Below are 22,592 nucleotides of genomic sequence, written 5' to 3'. Positions count from 1 at the left end.
TCTGTCCTCTGTGAAAAGAAAGGCTAAACTCAAGGAAAACAGGCTCCATGCTGTACCCCCACCTCACCCTCAGAGGGGCACCGACAAAGAAAAGTCCTCATCATCTTCCAAAGAACAGCCGCTGCTGTGAGGGAAGTGCCCTTTCAGGGTCACTAACATGCATCTTGCCAAAAAGCCAGCTAACTAACTGCTAATGAGATTCTTTACCATAGCTTAAGGGAGAAAAGCTTTTGCATATTTCTTTTGCAGGAAACACCAAGCTCATATATCTTATGAAAGACTCAAATTTTAAGCAAATGTCTCATCTACACATGGAAGCTTGAAAGTGTTGCTGTGTCTCTTGGTTGGTACACCCCCCACCCCCAGCCCTTGTACGCTTTCTTCTTTAGGTCTGATTCATGGTGCTGCTCACACAAGGCAGGAACAGTTGTCAGTGGGTGGTGGGCAGATTTCTCTTAATCATCTTCAGCGTGCTCCTTCTTCTTATCACCCCCATAAGCACTTATCACCCTTCATTATAGTAGCTGTTGTACTGGTCTGTCCTCCAAATGGACAGTCAAGCACCCATCAGAGTATAGGGTGCCGACTAGGCATTTGAACAACAGCTGTTGAATGAATGAGACATGTGTTCCCCAATCCTACTCCAAAATGGTCTTTCCCTCGATCTGTCTTGAGCCAAAACACAGTCACTCATCACTGAAGTACTGACATTTTTTTCAAATTTTGGTAAAATACACATAACACAAAGCTTACCCTTTGACCGTTTTTCAGTGTACAGTACAATGGCATTAAGTACCTTTGCATTGTTGGGCAGCTGTCACCACCATCCATTTCCGAGGCTTCAGTTCTGTTTAGTTCAGTCGCTCAGTCGTGTCCAACTCTTTGTGACCCCGTGAATCACAGCACGCCAGGCCTCCCTGTCCATCACCAATTCCCGGAGTTCACTCAAACTCGCATCCATCGAGTTGGTGATGCCATCCAGCCATCTCATCCTCTGTTGTCCCCTTTTCCTCCTGCCCTCAATCCCTCCCAGCATCCGAGTCTTTTCCAGTGAGTCAACTCTTCGCATGAGGTGGCCAAAGTACTGGAGTTTCAGCTTTAGCATCATTCCTTCCAAAGAACACCCAGGGCTAATCTCCTTTAGAATGGATTGGTTGGATCTCCTTGCAGTCCAGGGGATTTTCAAGAGTCTTCTCCAACACCACAGTTCAAAAGCATCAATTCTTCGGTGCTCAGTTTTCTTCACAGTCCAATTCTCGAATCCGAGGCTTAGCTTCCCCAATTGAAATTCTATATCCATTAGACACCAGCTCCCCATTCTTCCCTAGCCTAAACCCTACCTTCCCTCTTTGTGAAATTGCCTGTTCTAGGAGCAAATCTACAACTTTGTACAGTGACTGAATTTCACACATCTCCATAAGGACAGTCCATAGTGATGGCACTATTTGTAGGAAAGCTGATCTTTAATGTATTGATTATTTACTTATTGACACGGGCTTCTCGGGTGGCACAGTGGTAGAAAATCTGCCTGCCAATGCAGGAGATGCAAGAGACTGGGGTTCAATTCCTGGGTCAGAAAGATCCCTGGAGAAGGGAATGGCTACCCACGCCAGTATTCTTGCCTGGAAAATTCCATGGACAGAGGAGCCTGGTGGGCTATACAGTCCATGAAGTCACAAAGAGTCAGACAAGACTGGGCACACACACACAGTTATTGCCACATGGCATGTAGGACCTTAATTCCCTAAAAGTGAAAGTGAAAGTTGCTCAGTCATGTCTGACTCTGTGACTGTATGGTCCATGGAATTCTCCAGGCCAGAATACTGGAGTGGGTAGCCTTTCCCTTCTCCAGGGGATCTTCGCACTCTAGGGATCAAACCCAGGTCTCCCGCATTGCAGGTGGATTCTTTGCCAGCTGAGCCACAAGGGAAGCCCAAGAATATTGCAGTGGGTAGCCTATCCTTTCTCCAGTGGATCTTCCTGACCCAGGAATCAAATTGGGGTCTCCTGCATTGCAGGCAGATTCTTTACCAACTGAGCTATCAGGGAATTCCCTAACCAGGGATCAAACTCACATCCCCTGCATTGGAAACATGTAGTCTTAATCCCTGGACTACCAGATCAGATCAGATCAGATCAGTCACTCAGTCATGTCCCACTCTTTGCGACCCCATGAATCACAGCATGCCAGGCCTCCCTGTCCATCACCAACTCCCGGAGTTCACTGAGACTCATGTCCATCAAGTCAGTGATGCCATCCAGCCATCTCATCCTCTGTCGTCCCCTTCTCCTCCTGTCCCCAAACCCTCCCAGCATCAGAGTCTTTTCCAATGAGTCAACTCTTTGCATGAGGTGGCCAAAGTACTGGAGTTTCAGCTTCAGCATTATTCCTTCTAAAGAAATCCCAGGGCTGATCTCCTTCAGAATGGACTGGTTGGCTCTCCTTGTATTACTTATTAATAACATATAACAAGGCCTAACAGATGGGCCCTTATTGAGTTGATGGATCATGGTCCTTAAAAAGGAAACATTTTCTATTTTTGGGGTAGAGAACCTAAGGTATAGAAATAAGATATACCTTATTCATTATGCCATGAATTTTCTATACACATTTTCATTGTTTTGGGGCATGTGATTTGCCATGGGTTGAAAAGGTAAATTTAAAGGATTTCACAGAGAGGGGAGGACTTCCTGTCCCCAGGCCAGCTGATAAGGAGATGATAAGCCTCCACCCCATCCTAACAAAGGGTGAAATGCTCAACAAAATGAAACACGAACAACTCTTCTGAGATATGTGAGAGAAGTGAGGTCACAGAGTGAACCACTGTCCCCAGGTTTGGAGGGTTGCTGTTGTTCAGTTGCTCAGTTGCTCAGTTGTGTCCAACTCTTCAATCTCATGGACTGCAGCATGCCAGGCTTCCCTGTCCATCACCAACTCCCGGAGCTTGCTCCAACTCATGTCCATTGAGTCAGTGATGCCATCCAACCATCTCATCCTCTGTTGTCCCCTTCTCCTGCTTTCAGTCTTTCCCAGCATCAGGGTCTTTTCCAGTGAGTCAGCTCTTTGCATCAGGTGGCCAAAGCACTGGAGCTTCAGCTTCAGCATCAGTCCTTCCAATGAATATTCAGGGTTGACTTCCTTTAGGATTGACTGGTTGGATCTCCTTGCAGTCCAAGCGACTCTCAAGAGTCTTCTTCAACACCACAGTTCAAAAGCATCAGTTCTTTGGTGTTCAGCTTTCTTTATGGTCCAACTCTCACATCCATACATGACTACTCTAGTCTAGTTTTGACTAGATGGACCTTTGTCAGCAAAGTAATGTCTCTGCTTTTGAATATGCTGTACGACAAGCAGATACAGAGAATCACAGTTTACCATGGCAGGAACCAGGGAGCTGAAGTATCCCTTGGACCTGGGGCTGGGGCAGGAAAACCTGAACTGTAACTGCTGAAGAGCAGGAGGCTGTGTGAACACTGACAGATAAACACTCTGGGTCCCAGTGGTTGGGGAAAATTCCTCATGCTTCCAGCAGGAGGAAGGAAAAGGAATGGCTTAAAATACGCCAGAGCACTCTTGTTCTTATTAGCAATGTCTGCTGCAGGAGACAGACCTGCTAGGGGTTATGTCAGAGTCTAAGTGATCTTGGGGAAAGAAATATCCCCACCGCAGCCCCCTCTACGATTCCTACCGGGTGACATTCTGGAGACACCAAGACTATGGAGACGGTAAACCATCAAGGGTTGTCAGGGCTTGGGGGAAGGTGGGATTAATAAGTAGGGCACAGAGGACTTTAGGCAGTGGGCGGACTTTGGATGACACTACAGTGATGGATGCATGTTATTGGACTGACCCCCGCAGGCCTATGAGGCCTTTGCCTGCCCAGCGTGGAGACCCGAGAAAGAGCTCGGAGTTGGCAACAGACACCTCAGTGGTTCAGTGGGTGGGGGGCTCACAGGTCTGAAGCGGTGGAGTGACGCCCACCACCACGTGTGGGTGGATGCTGGGCAGGACACAGTGGCCGTCTGCTGGGGGCGGGGTTGGGGTGGATGGGGAGATGACCAGTCGTAGGGGAATCGACTTCAGTGGCGCTCACTTGTTACCAGGGGGACCAGAAGAAGGGCACGCCCCTCCCAGCCTCTTTAAGGAGAACGATCACCAGCCAGGGCCTGGGGTAAGCAGGCAGGAATGTCAGGCCTGGGCATAGGTGTGGGTGAAGCAGACCCTGGCGGGGTAGGAGATAGACAGAGGGTAAGAGGACAGCCATCCTGAGTGGCCTGACCATACGCTTGTCATTATGCACTTGTCCAGACCCACGGAATGCACACCTTAGTGAACCGTAGTGAACCGTAGTGTAAACTGTAGACTCTGGGGGATGGAGGGTGGGTCTCTGACAGTAGCTGAGATATCACTCACTCAGATACTGAGAGGCGGGGAGGCTGAGTGTATACTGGAACCCTCTGTACTTTCTGCTCCAATTTGCTGTGAACTCAAAATTGCTCTGAAAGATAGTCTATTAAAAACATATTATCAACTATTAACTACGTGGCCTGTTTGCTTGGTTTCTTTAATTATCCTGATCATTACTAACATCGGTATCTTTATTCAAAGATTACTTTTATACCATGGTATAATTACCTCCAAAACTTTATTTCCTTAAATAATGCATATTAGTTCCCCTCAAAGAACAATGATACAATTAGCTTGTTTGCTTTTTCTCCCCCATCTCACTCCTTGGTCACTTGTTTTATATTTATTAGTATGCTTATCCCTAGTTTTTGTCTTGGTACAGTTACATATCTTTACACTTTAATTACCTATTGGCTTTAAGCTATATTCTAGCCCTGCCCAGCTCCTGAGGATTAAGCCTTCAATGAGCTTATTCCAATTTCCCATCTTTCTTGCCCCTTTTCAGCCACATTTCTCCTTCCTAAGTTGTTTCGGGCCCTATAACATACATATTAAACAGTCTTTTCCCCTAGTCCTTATGTTTGTTTAGGTCTTAGTTCTCCGTTTAAATAAACACCACAGAGTTTTTGGCTTTTCCTGTTATTTCCCTAACTTGTTCGGCGGAATTTCAGCCTTTATGAATGTCCTCAGGAAGCCTCAGGGGTGCCGTGCTGTCTGTGGTAGCTCTCATTCTCAGGGGTGGATTTCGGCTGCAGACCAGACAGACACCGCTGCCTCCCCCGAGTGCCTCCCGAGGCTTCAGTGGACCCAAGCTCCGGGAGCCCCCTCCAGGATGCAGAGATGGATGGAAGCTCTTACACTCAGAAGGTGTATCTATGCTGGTGGTTTTAACAACCCCCTATGCTTCCGTGCTCTCTTCTTTCCAGTTCCTCTTGAGTTGCTTCTGCCCCCATCGGTGACATTGGCAGTCTTTATACATAATTTGCAGTGTGTGGGTTAGATCTGTCTCCTGGTTTCACTGGGAAAAAAAAAAAATGGAGTGTGCAAAATGGCTTTGTTCTCCTTATTGCTTTGTTATGATTTCCAGGAGGATAGGAGAAAAATGCTGACTCACAAAGCTTTGTTTGCACTGATGCTCAGAAGCTTTTAAGTTCCAAACATATGGCTCTCTTTTCGTTGTACTTCTGGAATATTTAGTTCTAATTTTATTGCTTCATGGTCAAAGAACAGGGTCAGTATGGTACCGATGCAATGATTTTGGTTGAGAATTTCTGTGCCTCTTGGGGTCCACTGTGTCCTTGAAAAGAAAAATGCATTTTCTAATTGGTGGATGCAGGGTTCAATATAAGCTCATGAGTTGAAGCTTGTTTATTGTTTTGTTTATAGATTTTCCATCCTTTAATTATTTTTTTCTGCTTATTCTATCATTTGTTGATGGCTCAGGTGGCTCAGTTGCTAAGTTGTGTCCAACTCTTGGGACCCCATGAACTGTAGCCTGCCAGGCTCCTCTGTACATGGGATTTCCCAGGCAAGAATACTGGAGTGGGTTGCCATTTTCTTCTCTAGAGGATGTTCCTGACTCAGGGATTGAACCTGGGTCTCCTGAGTTGCAGGTGGATTCTTTACCAACTGAGCCACCAGGAAAGTCCATATCATTTGTTAAGAGGGTTGTGTTACACTCCCCACCATGACTTCAGATCTGACCATTTTCCTTATAATTTTCTCAATATTTTTTGTCATAGGCTTTTTTGTTGTTATTGTTGTTGTTATTTGTATAGGACTGTGAAGAAGGCTGAGCTCCGAAGAATTGATGCTTTTGAACTGTGGTGTTGGAGAAGACTCTTGAGAGTCCCTTGGACTGCAAGGAGATCCAACCAGTCCATTCTGAAGGAGATCAGCCCTGGGATTTCTTTGGAAGGACTGATGCTAAAGCTGAAACTCCAGTACTTTGGCCATCTCATGTGAAGAGTTGACTGATTGGAAAAGACTCTGATGCTGGGAGGGATTGGGGGCGGGAGGAGAAGGGGACGACAGAGGATGAGATGGCTGGATGGCATCACTGACTCGATGGACGTGAGTCTGAGTGAACTCCAGGAGTTGGTGATGGACAGGGAGCTGGCATGCTGCGATTCATGGGGTTGCAAAGAGTTGGACATGACTGAGCGACTGATCTGATCTGATCTGATAGGTCTTGAGGCTATGCTGTTTAGGTCACAAAAGTTTGCAAGTTTTTGATGCCTGAAATGGACTAACTTGGCTCCTAGGGTGGCAGCATGTGGCCAGTGTCAGGATGTCAGGATGGTATGATAGGACTACCTGGATGGTTCTTTGTGGATGCCCCACTGACACCTGGTAGGGAGGGCTGCCCAGGGCTCAAGGGGCCAAGGTCCTGGCCCCCATCATGAGTCTAACACACACTTGGAGGCACTTACTGTTCTCGCCTTTCCTCAGGTTCTTACTTCCTTTCCAGCAGCTTCATTTCTGCACAGATTGGTCTATTTTTTTCCATTTCCATCGAATATAATTTTCCTGCCCCAATTCTTGCCTTTGTCAGATTGTGTGTCTCCTTGGTGTTTCTTTCTGAGATCTTTGAAAGCTCCAAATAAAAGTGCATGTATTTACGTGGCGTGAATAATGCATGAATCCGTTCCTTTCAGTGCATGAAACTATGCCCTGTGTAATGTCACTCATTAATCTCTATTGCGAAAAAGGTGGGAGAAGGTCAATAGGGTTCAAGGTAATTAGTTTTTGATTAGTACCTGAGAAGCTAAATAAAAGAGCACATTTACCCCCGTCAGCTTGAGTTGATAAAACCACAATTCCTGTTGGAGGCAAGGCATGGTGTTCAGGGTGGTGATGGAGAAAAATCTTTGTGTTAATATGAGCATAAGTCAAGGTAAATATTTATCTGGGAAAACAGACAGGAACCATTCCAAAGTATTCATCAGAAGATATTTTTGTTACAGAGTATCTGTCACCAGAAATCTAAAATCTTTATACACATTTAGTGGTAAAAATGTGAAATAGTGATATTGCAGCTCCAATTAAGCCTCCTGTTTTCCCAGTTGAGTCAGGCTCTTAAAGAAGGCTATTTCTCTTTGTGATCTTTTCAGGTAGGCTCGTAAAAGCCAACTCTTTCATTGGGAATGCTTTTGTGCAACTGAATGATGACAGGGTTGTGATGGCTGAGAACCGGGGCCCACCCTCCCCCAGGAAGGCAAGAGCAGGGTGTGTCGTTCATAGTTTTTATGCCTGAGCCTCATGCACTTTTGAACACCAAACATGCCCAGTAAATCCTCTTGAAAAGGAAAAGGTGCAGGGATTTTCTGTGGATGTAAATGGCTTTACCCTGGCCTCGCTTTTTTTCCTCTTTCTGCTCTTCCATGCTCTGAACCTCTTGTTCATCCCAACGTTTGTCTTGCCTCTCTCACTAGGAGCTTTGGCAGGACCTGTGACAGTCCCTCCTCTAACCGAGCACAACACTACAAGGCCATCCCAGGATAGACCTCCACACGTGTCTTCCACCTGCTTTTTGTCTATGGAAAAACTTTTAGTCAAAGAGTAAATTTAATCAGAGAAGTGAGAACATGCTGAAAGAAAGGAAAACATTCAAGCAAGATAAAACAATAATACTTGAGCTGCTAAACAAAGTCAACATCTTTAGTTCTTCCTCAAGGACTGTACGTGGTATTCTGAGCCATGTCCTCTGAGCTGTTTTGCTCATAGGAAACCACTACCAGGTGGGAGAAGTTAACTGCCTACTACCCACAAGCATGTAGACCCCAGAATAGCTGGAACCAGGTTGATGATGCTGACTCCTAATTACTTCACCAGCCAATCAGAAGAATGTCCACGAGCTGACCACGCCCTGGCCCTTGAGCACTAGGAGACTCCTCATTGCTCACCTGGATGGACTCACAGTCTCGAGGGCATTAGCCCGCCATGGCCCCCTTTGCTTGGCAGAGCAATAAAGCTGTTAATTTTTACTTACTTCACCCCAAACTCTGTCTCCCAGACTTAATCTGGCACCAGTGCACAGAGCCTAAATTTTACCAACATTCCCTCAAATGGGGTGAGAAAAGGAGGGCTACAGGCTAGAACTCTTTTTTAGCCTAAAATTGAATCAGAGGGCACAACCACCAGCGTCCCTCTGGGGGAGAAGGTCATCTGGAGGGCATGCCCTCCGGGTGACACTTGAACTGGTGACGCTTGATCCCAGCTGGAGCCTCCGGGGGCCCTTCCCTGCCTGTCCTGGAACAAGGCTCTGCCCACTGTCCCCTCAGCCCCGCCTGGGCGAGCAGGTGGTGCTGAGACCATGCGGCAGGCGCAGGACTGAGCCCCGCTAAGACGTAAGATGGCTACAGAAACCGCAGACTGGCGGGCGGGCGTGGAGATCCCCCCGCTTTGCAGAGCCGAAGTCAAGCCTCGCGTGTGAGCTCCTTCCTTCCGCCGCCTCCTCTCCCTCCGGTCTCTCTCCGCTCCCCACTTACATATGAGGCGTCTGAGAACTAGCACTTTCCATTTCAACCAGAGTTACCAGAAGACTTTTAGATGTTTCTACATTTCCATAAAGGCGATACTCAAAATGTGGGATGGGAGTGGGGACTTTATGCAAAAAAAACGAAAATCAACTTTTGCAGAAAGGGAAGAAGATCCACCTTCTTTCAGAATCTCACAGAACTGGTTTCTCAGGGGAGTTGCCCCTCAGGTTAAGACCTCAGAGGTTTAGGAATAACTGTAAAGCATGCCTTTCAAACAGAGGTTAGGGTTATGCAGGCCAACAGGAAAATACTTGAAATTCAGCTTCTTCTTTCCCCTAAACTTCTTCCCTATTCACTGATGGCATCTGGGAATCATTTCTGAATGTGGAATGTCGTTAAATGACCAAACATTTATGGGCAGGAGAGGAAGGCGGTGGAAGGAAGGGACTTACACTGGAGGCTTGACTTTGGCCCTGCCAAACGAGGGGTTCTCCACTCCCGTCCGCCTGTAGTTTCTGTCTTACGTCTTAAGTCTTACGTCTTAGCAGGGCTCAGTCCTGCGCCTGCCCCGTGGTCTCTGCATCACCTGCTCGCCCAGGTGGGGCTGAGGGGACAGTGGGCAGAGCCTTGTTCCAGGACAGGCAGGGAGGGGCCCGGAGACCAAATATTTACAACAGGTTTTCTTTGGGGAACCCCTCATTCCCCCTGCAGAGTATTTTATTTACTTTACAGAGGATTTTGTGATATCTTTCAGGAATTGGGATACTTCTCACCCTGTCCACCTAACATAGAGTCCAGTGACAGCAAAATCACCCACGTTTCTTTTTAAAATTAGTATTTTAAAAATATTTTAATTTATTTAATGCAAACTCTTTAGTCGTGCCATGTGGGATCTAGTTCCCTGACCAGGGATGGAACCCAGGTCCCCTGCATTAGCAGTGAGGAATCCTACCCATGGAACACCAGGGTAGTCCCTTAAGTTTCTTTAAAAAATTTTTATTTTTAAAAGTTATTTTATTTATCAATTATATTGGAGTAAAGTTGACTTACAATGTTGTGTTAGTTTCAGGTGTAAAGCAAAGTGAATCAGTTTTATATATATATATATAAAATATATATATGCATTCTATTTCAGATTCTTTTCCCATACAGGTTATTACAGAGTATTGAGCAGAGTTCACTGTGCTATACAGTAGGTCCTTGTTGATTATTAACTTTATATATAGAAGTGTGTGAAAGTTAACTCCAAGCTCCTAATTTATCTATTTTGCCTACATGTCCCTTTTTAGTAACCATAAGTTGGCAAAACTACCTAAGTTTCTAAGACTCTGGATCATCTTTGCTTTCTTCCTGGTTTCCTGCACTGCAGGGAGGCCTGGAGGACTGGGATAAAGAACCTTGGCTCTTGTTATATCAACAGCTTTCATTTTGCTGTCACCCTAATGGGACATCTCCCTGGAACAGGAAAAATATAGTTTATTCAAATAATCCCTAACATCCTTTAATGAAACTCCCAGTCACCCTTTGGTCCTTTCCTGTGAACTGCAGATTGGTGAGGTGAATAAAATAGGACTACTCTAAGAAAAACCTGACGATGATGGTGATAAAAAGACTAGATCTTGTTGGCTCCCTCTCTTGTATTGCTTCATGCCACCTCTTCTATGTCATCCTGATGACAACTATTTGAGAGAAACATGTCGCTGCTCCTTTTCACTGGGGAAGGGGTGAGGCATAGGGAGGTCCTGCCCAGGTTGGGTAGCTGGTGATCCAGTGAGGCCAAGACTTAGACTCAGGCGTGCCTGACTCCAAACCTGCCTCTTAACTTATCTGTCTGTCACCAGACATTTCTTATCCTTAGCCCTTCAAGTTGAGGGATCTGACTATAAACTCTTATGAAATACTTAAAAAAAGACAACCCTTTTCTTTATCATCACCGTGTGATAACTAAGCCAAGAACTGTCAGGGATCATTTTCTCTGGTTTAATATGCAGATAAATCACAAGCCTATTTGAGGGCAGATCTACCAGCTTGGAGGGCTTCCCTGATTCGCTCAGTTGGTAAAGAATCCACTTGAAATGCAGGAAATCCCAGTTCAATTCCCAGGTTGGGAAGATCTGCTGGAGAAGGGATAGGCTACCCACTCCAGCATTCTTGGGCTTCCCTTGTGGTTCAGCTGGTAAAGAATCTGCCTGTGATGCAGGAAACCTGGGTTTGATCCCTGGGTTGGGAAGATCCCCTAGGAGAAGGGAAAGGCTACCCACTCCAGTATTCTGGCCTGGAGAATTCCATGGACTGTATAGTCCATGGGGTCACAAAGAGTCAGACACAACTGAGTAACTTTCACTTTTCTTTCACTACCAGCTTGGAAAAATTCTGTTTGGATTTGAGGGGTGGGGATCATGGTGAAGGGAAGGTGGATCTACTAGCTTGGAAAGATTATATTGGGATCTCATCCATGGGGCTTATGGCGAAGGGCTGGTGGAATTAGGTATAAATGGAGCTGGAAGAATCAAGTTGGTTCTAGACATGGTTCCAAAGGGCTCCCCTGGTGGCTCAGTAGTAAAGAATCTGCCTGCAGTGCAGCAGACTCAGGTTAAATCCCTGGGTCAGGAAGATTCCCTGGAGAAGGAAATGGCAATCCACTCCAGCAGTCTTGCTTGGGAAAAACCACGGACAGCGGAGCCTGTCGGCCTACAGTTCACATACTGCAAAGAGTCGGACACGACTGAGCAACTCAACAACAGCATGGTTTCAAAGCCAGCAGACCAAACCTGCATTCCACGGCCACGGCGGCTCTGTCTCATGCGGGTCTATGTCCACGTCTAAGAGGTCTGATTGAAGGAATTGCAGAGTCAGCACTGAGAGCCTGAAGGCTGTGCTCCGTGATGATATGCAGAGTGAGGAAGGGTTTGCTGTGAGGACTGTGAGGTCTGCCAGGCCTCGGGGAGCGCCATCCCCCGCTTTCGAATCTGCGGTACTTGGGATGAGGGTTCTCCGGGCGCACGGTAGGAATTCCGAATACCTGCAGTCACTGCTCACGGGTGCATGGCACCGTGTGAGGCTGAGCCCTGACCCCAGCTCGCTGCACGTTGATTAGATAAACAAGAGGGTGGCGCGGGTCTCTGGACTGAGCCGCTCAGCGAAACAAGTGGAACAAGAGGTTCTTCAGGCACGTGGGTGCGCTGGCTCCTCCCGGGTGTGGAGCGGGCGGAGGGCAGCCAGACGCAGGTAGGCTCGCACCCTGGGGGACACACTGGCTTCTGCGGATGGCCTCGGGGCAGGACAGGCCGAGTCCCCACGGGAAAGCCCACAAGTGCACGCTCAGGGCTTCAGAGCGACCACCTGCGTGCTCAAGAAAGCCGGCTCACCTGGCGAGGCTTGGCCTTCCTGCGGGACCAGGACAAACCTCAACGCAGTGAACTGCGCGGACTGAGCTTGCGGGAGTCGTCAAAACCCTATGGAAGCAGGTGACTGATGTGTCTTCTGGTACACAAAGTCAGATTTCTTTTTTCCCCCAAGACCGATTTGTATTCTGCTTGGTCGTCCCTTTGGATTCACGATGTTCTCTGAGACTCCAAAGTAACAGGGAGTTTTCGTCTCTCTCATGAATTCTAAAACACACCCTGGGTAACTAACTTCCAGCTGTCTGTACAATCAAGGTAAACCCAACGAAAGTCATTAGGAAATACTGGAAAATTCTATTTTCAGGTAGCACCTGAATTTATTATTATTTTCCTAATAGTTGAGAGGTGGCTCTTGCTTGGGAGAGATACTTGATATTACACGATATTCGATATGTGATATCAGAGCTTCACCCCAGTACACCAGGAGGGCCCTTGGAGGGGCCTGGCTACAGGGGAACACTGCGCTGGAAATTTCAGAACAAGGGGCTGGTGGCGCGGGTTGGAGGACAGTGAAGTGTTGAAAAGCTAGCCAAGGCATGTGGTTTTGGTCAGAAGTGGACATTAAGGGAAGTTAAGGCAGCTGTGTCTCCCCTTCCCCACCCAGTGCGGAGCACAGGGCCTCAGCATGGGTTTCGCGCATGCGTGCTAAGTCGCTTCCGGCGTGTCCGACTCTTTGTGACCCCACGGACTGTAGTCTGCCAGGCTTCTCCGTTCATGGGGTTTCCCAGGCAAGAATACTGGATCCAGAGGATCTTTCTGGATTAGGGATCAAACCCACGTCTCTTGCGTCTCCTGCATTCGCAGGCAGTTCTTCACCCGCCAGCACCACCTGGGAAGCCTGTCTGTCTCAATGACACTTTATGTAATGAGTAAGTGAATTTGGGAGCACACGGTCGGGATTCCAGAATGTTTCTTGTCACCCTTCAACTTGTCTGGATGTTGCAGTGTCTGGCCCGGGGTGGCTTTGTCCTGTGTTGGTTCCTTCAGGTGTGGAAAGAGCTGATATCCTTGCTTGGTGAGAGATTCTACTGCAAGGTTGTGGGTTTTCTGATGTTTTGGAATCAAGATTGTTCTGGTTATCTATTATTGTATAACAAACTACCACTAAACCTACTGATTTAAAAGAGCAATTTTTTAGATACCTAAGGACTTAATGGGCCAGGAATTTGGGCCTGGTCTGGCTCAGGGATTCTTGTTCTACACGTGGTTCTGATCTGATGGGAGTTCCTTTTACATGGGGCAGAAGGGCTGGTCAGGAGGATCCAGAGTAGCTTTCCTGATGTGTCTGCTGCCTATCTGGGATGATGGGAGGGCACACTTCAGCTGCCACTGTGGACTGGACACCTGCCTGTGGTCTCTGCAGCATGGTCGTCCCTGAGGGAGCAGGAAAGGAAGTCATCAGTTTTTTAAGCCTGAGCATGGATACTGGCCATTCTGTTTCTGCTGTATCAGTCAAGCAGTCCTAGAGTCCACGTAGATGCCAGGGAAGGGACACAACCTCACCTTTCTGTGGGAGAAGTGCCCAAGAATTTGTGGCCATTATATTTGATCACAAATATCCTCAAAATAAAAATGTCTCACAATTGCCAGAAGGTGGAAACCACCCAAATGTCCATCCATGAATGAATGGATAAACAGAATGTGGTCTCTCCATACAATGGAATACTAATCAGCCATAAAAAGCAGGAAATTCTGACGATGCTCCCACATGGATGAGCCTTGAACATGTTGTGCTAAGACAACTAAGCCAGTCACAGAAGGACAAATTCTGTATGATTCCTCTGATAACAAGGTCCCCAAAAAAGTCACACGTAGAGAGACAGTAGAATGATGGTAGCCAGGGGCTGTGGGGAGGGAGAGACCTGGGGAGAGCTTATGTACTGAATTTCTGTTTGTGAAGATGAAAAAGCTCTTAATGGATGGTAATGATGGCTGCCTCACGATATGAACGTAATTCATGCCACTGAACAATGCACTTAAACATGGTTGCTGCTGCTAAGTCGCTTCAGTCGTGTCCAACTCTGTGTGACCCCATAGACGGCAGCCCACCAGGCTCCCCTGTCCCTGGGACTCTCCAGGCAAGAACACTGGAGTGGGTTGCCATTTCCTTCTCCAATGCATGAAAGTGAAAAGTGAAAGCAAAGTCACCCAGCCGCGTCCGACTCTCCTCGACCCCACGGTTAAGATGGTAAATTTTTCTTGTATATGTTTATCACAAGAATGCAATTAAGTATATTATATTAAAATAAAAATATATGGTAGGTTTCTGAATTTGAGTAGTCTTTTGTATCTCCATTAGTGTCTGATATTTTTGAAGGGCTAAAGACCTTAGTACTCTTTTGTTTTAGGGCTGTATCTCCTTAACCTTCTCCTGAGGATTTTTGTATCTAATCTGACCTCCTTTTCAATATGAGATGAAATGGATCCACTAAAATAGGTAGAAGCACTGATGGTTCCAGTCTTGGCGCCAATTGGGATACAATGTTAGGTGATTTGTGAGTGTCATTTAAAAATGAAATCCATTGAGGACTTTCTCATCCCCAGGAAAATGTACTCCTATATTATTAATTATTGTTTTGTTGCCTTATTGAAATAAGTAAAAGAGAGTTACTAAGAAGTGCTTTCACTGCCCTGTCAGCATCTATCAGCAAAGTCAACATGATGCTTCCCCAACTTTGTTGACTTGTAGGCGGTTTAATTCAATCTTACCCTCCAGCTGTAACTGCCCCCAGACAAAAGGACAGACCTAGTGGATTTAAAGGAAGCAATAGTAGCAATCTATCTTACATGCAGATTTTCTGTTGTCTTTTTTCCTCAAAGGACATATTATTTATCACCTGTATTCTTCTATAATGTTTATATTGATAATTTTGCCAAAAAATTTAAGTATAACATACATTTGAAAAAATGCACAGTTCAGTGTGTTTTCATAAAATGAATAGACTCATGGACTGCAACTAGATCAAAAAAAGAACATTTCACAATCCTGGAAGCTCCCTTGAGTCCCTTATAGTCACAGCCGTCCTCCCCAAGGGCAGTCTTGCTTTTGACTTCTAATACCATCTATAATGGTTTCCCTGCTTTTGAACTTTTTCTAAGTGGAATCATACAGTAGTTGCTCTTTTTTGTATTGGCTTCTTTTCACTCAGATTTATGTTTGGGAGATTCACCCATGTGTAGCTTGTGGTTGTAGATCATTTTATTCTCATTGAAATATACCACAATTTATTTCTCAATTCTGCTATTAGGCATTTGGGTTATTTTCAGTTTTTTTGTTTAATATGAAAAGTGCTGCTATCAACATTCTCATACAGATGTGCCTGCCTATCTGTTGGATTTATATAGAGACGTTGAGTGACTAAGTCACAGGGTATGCAAATGATGACTTTACTTGTACATACCAAATAGTTTCCTGAAATAAGTCAGATCAATTTATATTCCCACTATTGTGTAAGGATTTCCTTTGCGCTTAATGCTTCCCAGACTTGGACCTATCAGCCTTTTTCATTCTAACCATGCTGGTGGCAGGTGGTGGGATCATGTTGCACTATTTGTTTGTCAATTAGGCAAACAAGTCAGGCTTTCGTATCATGCCTGTCAAAGTAATCTGTCCATTTTCTCTCTCCCCTTTGGGTTGTCTGCCTTTTCTTTATCAATTCATAAACATTTAAAAAGTATCTTCTGGATGCAAATACTTTATTGAATATTATATTGCAAATATATTCTCTTATCCAGGGTCTTGGCTTTTCACCCCTTTAATGGTGTCTTTGAGGAACAGAAATTCTTAATTTTAGCATAAGTAATATAACACCGTTTTTCAACTTGTTTCCTTTTTGCATAGCACTTTTTAAACATCTTTATTGTCTTATCTTTTACTTTTAGATTTGCAGTGTTAGGATGTGTGATGGTTAGTTTGTTATTGGTTGAGGTTAACATTCAAATCAGTGAACTTTGATTAAGCAGATTGCCCTTCAGCAGGTGTGTGGGCCTCATTCAATCAGTTGAGGGCCCAAATAGGACAAAAGACTAACTTCCCTGAATAAGAGTGACTCCTCCAGCAGATGCCCTCAGGGTGCACCTGCACCATTGGCTTTCCTGGGTCTCCAGCCACACCAGTGCTGCAGATTTTGGATTTGCTAGCCTTCCTAATATTCCCTGGTGTCTCAGACGGAGACCTAGACCCAATCCCTGGGTTGGGAAGATCCCCTGGAGAAGGAAATGGCTACCCATTCCAGTATTCTTGCATGGAGAATTCCATGGACAGAGGAGTCTGGTGGGCTACAGTCCATGGGGAGACAAAGAGCCAGACATGAGTGAGTGAGTAACACTTTTACTTTTTTACTAATCACATGAGCCAATTTCTTATGATAAGCACATCCTGTTGGTTCTGTTTCTCTGGAGAGCCCTAACACATTACGTGAGATAGAGGTCAAGATACATTTTTTTCAGTGCCTCGTACACCTGACTTTAACCTCGGGGCTCTGTGGCAACCCAGTTTAATACTGTTGCTTCAGACCTCATGTTGAAAGCATCCTGTAAATGTGTAATTTTTTGCCTTCTTCTAGCCACCCACTTTTCCTTATAGACAATTTGGAGTCTCAGGAGCATAGGGATAGACCTTAGAAAGGGAGTGACTGACCTGTCCACCAAACCTCGAATAAAGAGCATTGATATCTGAGTTAGGATGCCCTGCAGGGAAGCACAGGAAGGCACATCAAGGGGGCACGGTGAGAGGTGAGCAAGGGTGAGATGCACTGGAGGAGAATCTGAAAACAGGCCTGGGGCTTGGGTCGGGGGGGGGGTGCACTTGGGGGTGGGTGGGTGGGCGGAGTCCCAGCCTAGCAAATGGGAGGGTCTATGGCCAGTTCAGCTCAGGGCTCCATAAAGGTTTCTGCCTGGAACCCAAGTACACTCTCTGACTCTGAATCTTCCTGGGTGTTTCAGACCCTGTTCTACCTGGTTTCCATGTTCGTCTTTGTTCATTATGCAGTAGAGAAGAGAATTCCAGAGGAGGGGATCTTGTTTCTGAGACGTGACCTTAGTGGAGCAGTCCACAGTTGGAGAAGAGACAGAGGAGGTGTTCAGAGTCCCTTAGACGCTGTGATATTTAATTATGTGCAGAGCTGCCCTTTAGGACCTGCAGGCACCTCAGGGAACACTGTTATATTGGTAATGACTTATTATCCTTGAAAGTGGAGAGGAACTAAAAAGCCTCTTGATGAAAGTGAAGGTGGAGAGTGAAAAGGTTAGCTTAAAGCTCAATATTCAGAAAACGAAGATCATGGCATCTTGTCCCATCACTTCATGGGATATAGATGGGGAAACAGTGGAAACAGTGTCAGACTTTATTTTTCTGGGCTCCAAAATCACTGCAGATGTTGACTGCAGCCATGAAATTAAAAGACGCTTACTCCTTCGAAGGAAAGTTATGACCAACCTAGATAGCATATTCAAAAGCAGAGACATTACTTTGCCAACAAAGGTTCGTCTAGTCAAGGCTATGGTTTTTCCTGTGGTCATGTATGGATGTGAGAGTTGGACTGTGAAGAAGGCTGAGCACCGAAGAATTGATGCTTTTGAACTGTGGTGTTGGAGAAGACTCTTGAGAGTCCCTTGGACTGCAAGGAGATCCAACCAGTCCATTCTGAAGGAGATCAGCCCTGGGATTTCTTTGGAAGGAATGATGCTGAAGCTCAAACTCCAGTACTTTGGCCACCTCCTGCGAAGAGTTGACTCACTGGAAAAGACTCTGATGCTGGGAGGGATTGGGGGCAGGAGGAGAAGGGGATGACAGAAGATGAGATGGCTGGATGGCATTACTGACTCAATGGACATTGGTCTGAGTGAACTCTGGGAGTTGGTGATGGACAGGGAGGCCTGGCGTGCTGCGATTCATGGGGTCGCAAAGAGTCGGACACGACTGAGCGACTGATCTGATCTGATCTTACCCTTGAGCTATGGCATTGAGGTCTCAGTTGATTACATGATTCCTATGGGTTCTTCTGGATCTATTGACTGTGAGGTTTGAGAAACAGTATTTGTGTGGTGGGCAGCAGTGCAGTTTTGATCTGTAAGAGGTATTGGGATTCTGGAAAGTATTTCTTTTAGGTTGAGTTCAGCCAAGAAGTAGAAATTATTATCATACAAGGCTCTGATGAAATTACCTGTTGAGAGCAAGTTATGAGGGACACTCTTGAATTAGATATAATTCCTATAGGTACCTGATTCCTTTAAAGGCAAGTATTCTGTAGGATTAAAATATTAATCAAGTATTCCTTCAATAAATCCTCTCCCTTCCCCCACTTTTTTTTTTTTGCCTAAGTAACCCTGTGTTGATTAAGATGATGATGGAGATTTTTTAATTACATTATTTAAGATGACTTTTAATGTATGATGTATTAATACTTTCAGCCAGACTAAGGAAATGCAGATTTATTTTTGGTTACATACACAAGATACTCAATATGAATTTGTTAACTAAATGAACAAAAATCACAAGTATTATTTTTAAAAGAAAATACTTCATTTAAACTCTGCGTTTTCTCCTAAGTGTTAAGCTCTGAAAAAGTGGCCCCTTTTGTGAATGTCTAATTATTCATGGTGTGTTCTATCACCATTATAATCAATATATGATTTTAAGACAATGAAACTGCTCACACTAATGAAAATTTAGTTACTATAGCTACCAACGTGCAAAGAAAAAAGAAAACAAGCAGAGAGAAAAATCTTCTCTGTTGTGAAGACAAAAACATGTCTGCACTGGAAAATCCTTGAGGCATTGAAATTGTTTGTAAAAGGATCTGTGGTCATGATTTCAGAGGTCCTTTTTCCCTGACCTCTCGTCCTCAGAAGAGCTCTCAGATCACCTTTCCCAGGACACGTAGCTTCTCTGCGTTGTCTGGTGTGGACGCTACAAGGGCAGCAGAATGTGTGCTGACTGAGCCCTCCGCTTACTTGGGGTCAAGTAGCCAGTCTGAGGATGTCATCTGATGGTGGATAGAAAGTGTGACCCAACAGGGAGACTGTATACCGCTTTGGAGAAGTTGGCTGTTAGGAACTTCCTCTTTATTTCAGTGACTCTGGCTGCGTCATCCTGTTTCATGCAAGAGAGGTATCTGAAGAGAAAACAGAGTGGCTGGAGTTAGATACCTGAGGTGGGGACAGTCTTCAGAGCAAAAGCCATTAAGGACCAACTCGGGTCAGAAGACACGATATCCAAGAGACTTATAGTCTGTGCAAAGATACTGAAGCTGAGTAACAGTCTAAGATTGGGGTCCACAGGGGTTCCAAGAGCACAAAGCAAAGGAATCTCGAGAGTGTGTGGTCAAATGTATTGGTCAGCATTCTCTAGAGACACAGAACTAATAGGGTGTCTGTCTGTGTGTGTATATATATATACACACACACACATAGAGAGCGAGGGGAGAGAGAGAAGGAGAGGCTCCCCAGGTGGTACAGTGGTAAAGAATCTGCCTGACAGTACAGGAGATGCAAGAGACCTGGGTTTGATTTCCAGGTCAGGAAGCTCCCCTGGAGAAGGAAATGGCAACCCACTCCAGTATTCTTGCCTGGAGAATTGTCCTCCATGGACAGAGGAGCCTGGTGGGCTACAGTCTATGGGGTCACAAAGAGTCAGACACGATTGCGTGAGCGAACACACACGTATATATAGAGAGGAAGGGGTTTAGTATAAGGCACTGACTGAAGAGTGCAAACCAGGCCCAGAAAGAGCCTGTGTCCCAGTCCAGGTCTGACCTCTGTCTGCTGGAAAATTCTCTTACTCAGTGGGGGGTCGGTCCTGTGTTCAGGTCAGGCCTTCAGTTGATTTGATGATGCCCATCCCTGTGATAGAGGGCCTTCTGATTTACTCCAAGTCCATTGATCTATCTTTCCATCTATTTATTTAATTTTAATAATTGGAGTATAATTGATTTAAATGTTGTGTTAGTTTCAGGTGTACAGCAAAGTGAACCAGTTATTCATATCCACTCTTTTTTAGATTCTTTTCCCATATTGCATCATTACAGGGTGCTGAGTAGAGTTCCCTGTGCTAAAAGTCCACTGATTTAAATGTTGATCTCATCCAAAGCACTTTCACAAAACACCCAGAATACTTTGGCAAACTACCTGGGCACCGAGACCCAGCCAGTTAACATAAACGAACCATTCTGTGGGTCCAGATAGTCCGTGTTTGGCAGAGGGAGCCCTTCCTCTCTGGGTTTGCTCCATCTGGCACCAAAGCCAGAGTGAAGCGAGTCTGCTTTCAGACAGGCTCACCTCCCTGCCTCCGCTGCTGGGTATTGCTCTAGGAAGGCGAATGTCTGGGGAGGTAGAGAAAGGCGGTCACTTTCTGTGACAGCGGGGAAGCAGAGGCTCTTTCTAGGTCAGCTGCCGTAAAACTGAGGCGGCAGGTACTTCGAGGGGGCACACGGACCCCACCCCTCTTCGTTGAAAGGGAGGACCTGAGAGAAAGACCCTCTGATCTTTTTCATCTGCAGAGTGGGCTTTGCAATGTAGGAAAGAAATAGGAGAGTGAAAAGCTTTAGTGATCGATATTGAGAATGCAAATGTCTACCTGGGACGTGGAATTTGATGAGGATCTCGGCCTGGATCGCCTCTTAGGCTGCTGTGAGCACAGCCTGGTGCGTGGGCTGTGTTGTTGAGACGCCCTCTGTCCCCGGGCGGGGCATCTTCTGCGCACCAGACCCTCCAGCTCTGCAGGGGAGAGAACAAACAGGGCTGCCCTGTGCCTCTGCGGCTGACCGGGCGCAGGGGCTGCTCACATCAAAGTGAAGGCAGCTGGCAGGGATGTGGGCTGGAGGAAGATCAGACACCTGGCGCTTAGCCTTCGCCTGTCCTGCTACCTGCAGACCTGCCTGCAGGGGTTCAACCTTTTGCCTTTTGGAAGCCCTCGTCTTTGCACAGGACAGGGGCAAATAGAAATGGCTGTTAAGATTTTGACAGGCATATCCAGGTATCTTTTTATAATCGCTGAATTTTCTGGCTCCAAAGGAAATCATGTTCTTGGAAAAATGCATAGAAGAAGCAGAAAGTAAAGGAAAAACAATAAAACCCACGCAACACAAAACAGTTGCACCAATTTTGATTATTTATCATGTGCCAGTTCTAATGGGTGTGAGTCCTCCCCAGGGAGGCCTGGAGACCAGCTAGTGCAGAGCCCCTGCGGTGGTGTCAGGACTCTTCACACCTGTGGCATTTCCAGCCATTAGGTGAAATTTGATCACCCCAAGCTCCAATACTTTGGCCACCTGATGTGAAGAGCCGACTCACTGAAAAAGACCCTGATGCTGGGGAAGATTGAGGGCAGGAGAAGGGACCAACAGAGGAGACGGTTGGATGGCATCAGCGACTCGATGGACATGAGTTTGAGCAAGCTCCAGGAGATGGTGAAGGACAGGGGAGCCTGGCCTGCTGCAGTCCATGAGTCTGCAGTGTCAGTCACGACTTAGCCACTGAACAGCAAAGCACATTTTCCGAAGAACTTCTGCCAGCCCAACTTCCCTGGACCCTCAAATGCTGTATTAATTTCCTACTGTCGTTGTAAGAAATAACCACAAACTTAGTGACTTAAAATAACAAAGATTTTATTATCTTACAGTCCCGGAAGTCAGAGGCCAAAACAGGTTTCATTGGGCTCAAATATCAAGCTGCTGGCAGGGTTGCACTCCTGGGGTTTCAGAGGAGAAAGCGCTTCCTGCCTTTCCTGGCTTCGAGAGGAGCCCACGTTGCTGGTCTTGCGTCCCCTTCCTTGTATCATTGCTATGCCTGCCCTGTCATCAGGTCTCCTTCTCTGACTCTGACCCTCCTGCCTCCCTCTTAGGAAGACCCCTGTGGTTATGCTGGGCCCACCCAGGTGATCTCTCCATTTCAAAGTCCTAGATGGAATCCCATCTTCCAAGTCCCTTTATCTGTGTAAAGGAATATATTCCCATGTTCTGGGGGTTAGGACCTTGCTGTCTTGGTGATGCTAGTTGTAAAGAACCCGCCTGCCAAGGCCAGAGACGTAAGAGACGCAGGTTCGATGCCTGAGTCGGGAAGGTCCGCTGGAGGAGGGCATGGCAACCCTCTTCAGTATTCTTCCCTGGAGACAGATCCTAGGGACGGGGGAGCCTGGAGGGCTAGAGTCCATCAGGTCACACACAGTCAGATGCGACTGAAGCGACCTAGCAGGCACGCATGTCTTTGGAAGGATCACGGTTCTATCTATCACAGATGCTACAGTCACTTCTTTGGTTTCCAGGCCTCCAAACAGGCTCGGAACTGACGAACGGAAGCTGT

At 46.2% G+C, this 22,592-nt stretch overlaps 1 long non-coding RNA gene across 1 annotated transcript in view; it reads left to right on the top strand.

The window, feature by feature from the left end:
* Positions 1 to 12,822: 12,822 nt before the first annotated feature.
* LOC147343423 (uncharacterized) overlaps positions 12,823 to 22,592 on the top strand; it is a 297,930-nt gene continuing 288,160 nt past the window's right edge. Inside the window, exon 1 of the long non-coding RNA XR_015156238.1 lies at positions 12,823 to 13,162. This is a non-coding gene — a long non-coding RNA (uncharacterized LOC147343423). The remainder of the gene's footprint in view (positions 13,163 to 22,592) is intronic.

This window comes from Bos grunniens, chromosome 27 (genome assembly GCF_055505025.1).
Source record: "Bos grunniens cultivar Pamir isolate PY7600 chromosome 27, Bosgru_T2T1.0, whole genome shotgun sequence".
In the NCBI taxonomy this organism is placed as follows: domain Eukaryota; kingdom Metazoa; phylum Chordata; class Mammalia; order Artiodactyla; family Bovidae; genus Bos; species Bos grunniens.
This window is presented reverse-complemented; position numbering and strand designations above follow the sequence as displayed.